We start from the raw sequence: 5,379 nt of genomic DNA, 5'->3' as shown, positions 1-5,379 counted from the left end.
CACTCAACTTTCCCGCCACCGACACGTCGGCCACAGGCGGCGCCCGCCCCGCCAGTCAGCCCCGCCAGCCAGCGAGTCAGCCAGTCAGTCAGTCAGTCAGCCAGTCAGCCAGTCAGCCAGTCAGCCAGCCAGCCAGTGAGGCGCGCGGACCCGCGGGCCCGGATGCGAGCATGCGCGCTGCGCCCGCCCTCGGCCGGGGAGTCGGCGGGCATGCGCAGTAGGGCGCGAGCCGCCCTCGGCCGGGGAGGTATCAGGCATGCGCAGTAGGGCGCGGGCCGTCCTCGGCACGGGAGGTGTCAGGCATGCGCAGTAGGGCGCGAGTCGCCCTCTCTCTGGGGACGTCAGGCCCCGTCTCCTAGGGGACCGAGCGACCGCAGGGGACGGTGTCTCTCCTCGTTAACTTTGTTTCGTTATTAGGTAAAAGTAACAGCATGTACTTATTAGTATTGTTTTTTCTACTATTAACAAAACATTTTCTGGGCAAGCAGGCTTTTTCGTCCATTCTTGGGTCAGAAGCCTCTGGCCGGCTGTGCGTGTGTCACGGTTAATTCTGAAAAAGTACACTACATTTAAAATAATTTTAAAAATATACCGAGCCTCCATGTTTATCGAGTTCTTTTTGGAGGTAGAAGAATTGTATTACTGGCGGTTATCAAATGGTCGTTCATCAAAGGAGCTGGATAAATATTAAATAAAAAAAAAAAGATAGATAGATTTTGAGTATTTACTATATGCCTGACGTGTGCCAAGTTCTTGGAATAAAACAGAGGATAAGAAACTTGCCTGTATGGAGTTTACGGCCTATTAAGTGATTTACTGACATGTGTTTTTTAAAAACTCAACTTTCCAATGGCTGTGTCTGTTGTTGAACTGAGCAAAACTGTGAAGTTGGCGTTTTCCAGTCCTTTTTTTTTTCTTATCCTTATACTTGCTGCTGTGTAATTAAGAAATAACGATTATAACAGTGATGATAGCTAACACTTGTAGTGCTTACTGTGTGCCAGGCACTGTTCTAAAAGCTTTATATATAATAACTAATTTAATCCTCACAGTCCTTGGTACTGTTATTCTCTCTGTTTTGTGGATGAGAAAACCGAGACACAGATTTGGCCCACATTATTTTGTTGACCAGACTGTAGTGTGTCAATACATTAATGGGAAATACCATGAATACAGCAGACCTGTCCTCAAAGACACTTGGTTGTGAAGGAGTGGGGGTGGGGTCACAGTATCCAGAAAAATATATAGGATCGAGGAAGAGTCTTTTTGAGAAGATACAGCCTGGGGCACGTGTAAACACCGATCCAGAAGTAGAGACTTAAAGGTTAGACCTGCTCTGAGGAGCAAGATACAATAAAGACGGAGTGGAGGCCTGAGAGCAAGGAGGGTTGTAGGTACAAGAATCAGCTTTAGATAGGGGAGAACATGTCTTCCACCGTGGGCAGAGAGAAGGCGTCAAGAATGGGTGCAGACGCAGGCAAATTTGCGGTTTGGGAGCTCAAAAATGTTAAGGAAGTTCTAGTCTGAGGGCTTGTGGTTGGTTGGTTGGTTTTTCCCTCTGAAGTAGAAAGCAAGGTAGTAGAAATCCAAGACTTGAGTTGAAATTTCTTTTATGAAAGTTAAGGTGCTCACCCAAATCAGGTACCTACATGAGCGGTACCCACTCTTCTTGGTCCGTTCTAGTACATGGAGCAGTGGGTTTCACAGAACTGAAGTATACACGATGGAGGATGGCAGTCATTTTTTTTAAGTAGGGTCATTTTCCTAGCACTCATGGTCCACAAATCCCATTTAATATTCAACATATATTAGTACTTTGTTCATCGCACAGAGCTTTTCTCCCTGAGTTATAATCGTTTTGAATTCCAAGATGAGTTTTCTGCACTCTCCATGGATCTTGATGTCAGATACACCTGGAATTTTAATCTCGTTCTGTCACTTATCACCAAGATACATGTTACCACTCTGGACCTTTTTTGACAAACTGTTGAAATGACATCGAGATAATGTACTTAACATAGCACGGCACCCAGCACCGAATATCAGTTCCCTTCCCACCTCCCTATGTTTCTTAGATCATCACTTAACCTAGTGCCAAAGATACAATAAATAATCTATCTCCTGTTCACCATGATGGCAGTGATTGCGACCAGATTACAAGATGAGCCTGTCTGGCAGCTGTCCGGGGTGCTAAAACTTCTCTACAGATAAAAATATCACAAGAATAGGAGATGGAAAAAGCTATTTTTATTGCAACTCCTTTCAAGGAGAATACTGTATGTGGTTATGAAGAAAAGATTCTTGGAAAGAGGGCGAAAGACATAAGAAAAGGCATGAGTTAACAGCAGGTTACCATGTGCAGGTTTAGTGAATTGTGATGGAAGGTGAGGTAAACAAGCTGGCACACAGTGATCACCAACATTCACCTGTGCTGTCTCTCCACCTACTCCCACATATAGAAGCGGGACTCTGAATTCGTACAAGTAGAAATATTTAAAATGCGCCAAATTATATTATCTGCTTCCCCAAGCAAATCCATAACATTAGTCTAATTCTGATGGTATTGATGACTTGAGCTATAATCCTTTTGGAACTGGGGTCTTGGATTTGCTATTTTAGAAAAGTGAATTTTTTTTTTTTTTAATTCTACATGATGTCCAAGTTGTTTGTATAGTGAACAAAGCTAAGTCAGGCTTACTGCCCATTATAAAAGATTCGGGTCCCCTAAGCTGAAGTTTCCTCTCCTGTAATGCAACCCACTCCATGTGCAAAGTGTTACTTTGCCTTTTTACTGGGGTCTGGTAACCAGTGCAAGGAAATGCTCATATTCTGGCTGCTCCTATTGCTATGAGTGAAAAAGTCCTTTGTCTCTGACTGAGATTTCCATGTCTTCCGTCAGCATCCATGAAATTGTGGTAGGCTAACTCATCAGCTTTCAGGAAGAGTGAAATCTCAGGCTCTTTATAGTGGGTTCTTGACAACTCACACTAAACAGTCTGTAATATGATAAATCAAAGGTTTTTAGTAAGTAAAGCAGCAGCTCAGAGAGGCATGAGTGTGGTTGCCACTGAGGCAGGCAGGAAGATGTATACCAAAATGGTGGCAAAGTGCGGGCAAAATAGATGAGCGTGTCTTTCATTCTGACCTGAAAACTTTTTGTGCCTTGTTAAACTTTCTTGATAGAGGTTTGGATCTAATTTTTAGGATTTGAGGAACTAGATATTTAGACCTGGTAATAGTAATCCCCATTTGGGGGTTCTAAGAGCCAAGGATTTAAAGTAGTAGCATTGGCCATTAACATCAAAACAAACGGTTTTCTGGAATGAAAAAAGTTCATGCAGAAATATATATTGTTCACCCATCTATTCTTTAAAAAGACTAAGGAATAGCCTGTGCTTATGAAGTATTTCTTGGAGGTAATACTAAAGTTGCTCATTGTATACATTAGAATACTTTTTGGTCATAAGTCACAGAAAACCCGGCTCCTTTTGATTTAAATAATAAGTGGAATGTATTGGGTCAGACAGCTGGAGGCCCAGAGGTGAGATGGGCTTCAAGTGTAGTTTCATTGAGCGGCTCAGTTAGGCCAATAACCACCTAGTTTCTCTTTTCTCTTGTCAGATTCTCATTCTCTCCCTTGGCCCTCGTGGGACTGTGTGTCCACACCGGAAACATCAACACCAGGGAATAAGATTGGGCCGGTTAGCTGGAGCCCAAGCTACATGCTCCACCTTCAGATCCAGGGGTAGAGATATATTCTTTCAAAGGTCACAGGCTCTGCGGAAAGGTGCGGATGACAGTAAACGACAATGACCACGACAAAATGAGAGTAGCTCGGAGGAGACGCGGAGGATGCCGGGACGGCAACCTCCGTCCCGTCTTACCCACCCAGGAAGGCCACATCTGCGAAGCCACACATCTAGGTCACCCTCCTCTTCCACTCGAGTCACTCCTGCACAAAGTGAATCTTTCCTTACATACGAGGAAATCAATATTTTAAATTTACAGCTGAGTGGCTGCTCTGAGCTAACGAGTTTCTTGGCCCTCACACCGCCCGAGTGAAGATTACTTGTCAGCAGAATTAGTTGAGTCCATTAGGCGCACGCCCGTCTGTGCGGGCCATCCCACACAGCACGGTTCTGAAATTAGTTCCGTGCTCTAGAGACATCACTCTTCTTTCGAGAGAATGCAGGAGACACAAATTGCTGGCAGAAATGCAAACACGTACAGTCCTCTGGGAGAGAGTTTGGTGAAACTGAACAAAACTACATACATTGAGTAACTTTTTGACACAGCCATCCTACTTCTAGGAATGAAGCGTAAAAGTCACACCTCCAATTCCGCTTTCAGGTACATAGCCACGAAATCCATCTCAGTGGGTTTTAAACGTGGGGATTTGCCGCCCCGCTCTGCCCTCGCGACGCCCAGTAGGCCTCCCGCTTCCCTCGGCCGGCAGCCTCCGCTTCTTTCTCCGTGAGGTGGGGAATGTGGACGAGACAGTAGCTGTCACGTATTGAAAGTCGTCTATGCTCCAGACCCTAGCCTTGTCGTTCTCTGTATATGATTCCCACCACTCCCCCACCCCCGCAAGGTGTTCGTTATACCCGCATCTTACAGATGAGTGCTCCAGGGCCCCGAGACATTTGGTAGCCCTGCAGTCCTCCAGCTGGTAGGAGCCCAGGTCCACCTAACCGTACAGCCTGCAGTCTCCCTAACACATTAAGTCGCTTCCAGAAGGTACAGAGATCTAAGGCCTTTTACAACTCTAGATCCTGTGACTCTGTGCTTTTTAAAATTAAATGTATTGGGGTGACACTGGTTCATAACATTATATAAGCTCCAGGTGTACATCTATGTGACACATCATCCGTACATCGCATGGTGCGCTCGTCACCCAGAGTCCCGTCTTCCTCCGCCACCATGTACACTTGGCTCCCTTTCGATTCTTTTAAGAAGCAGGAAGATGTCTACGGCCACGCCACTCTGAACACACTCGATCCCGTCTGATCGCGGACGCTAAGCAGGGTCAGGCCTGGTTAGTGCTTGGATGGGAGACCACCTAGGAAGACCAGGTGCTGTAGGCATTAATAAAAAAATTTTTTTTAAAAAAGCAGGAAGCCGGAGAAACTGACATATTCAGTAAGGTGCTAATAATCCATAGCCTAAATTTCATTCCCTCTTCCTGTGGGAATTAAACAATGACGAGATGGGTATCAGTGCCCCTCACCCTAAAGCCATGCTCACCCCAGCCTCTTCTCTCTCTCATGTACTCCAGGGCTAGCTCATTGTACTTTTCGGGTCGAGACCAGCTCTCTGCTCCCGCGAAGCCCTGCTCCTGTGTTATTTATTTGTTCATTCCCCCGTAGTGCCATTTCTGAA

At 45.5% G+C, this 5,379-nt stretch overlaps 1 pseudogene; it reads left to right on the top strand.

Moving 5' to 3' along the window:
* Positions 1-4,965: 4,965 nt before the first annotated feature.
* On the top strand, positions 4,966-5,084 carry LOC112469963 (annotated as a pseudogene).
* The last annotated feature ends 295 nt before the right edge of the window (positions 5,085-5,379 follow it).

The sequence above is a fragment of the Pteropus alecto genome, unplaced genomic scaffold (assembly GCF_000325575.1).
Source record: "Pteropus alecto unplaced genomic scaffold, ASM32557v1 scaffold48, whole genome shotgun sequence".
NCBI lineage: Eukaryota > Metazoa > Chordata > Mammalia > Chiroptera > Pteropodidae > Pteropus > Pteropus alecto.
The sequence above is the reverse complement of the archived record's forward strand: the minus strand, read 5'-3'. Positions and strand labels throughout refer to the sequence as shown.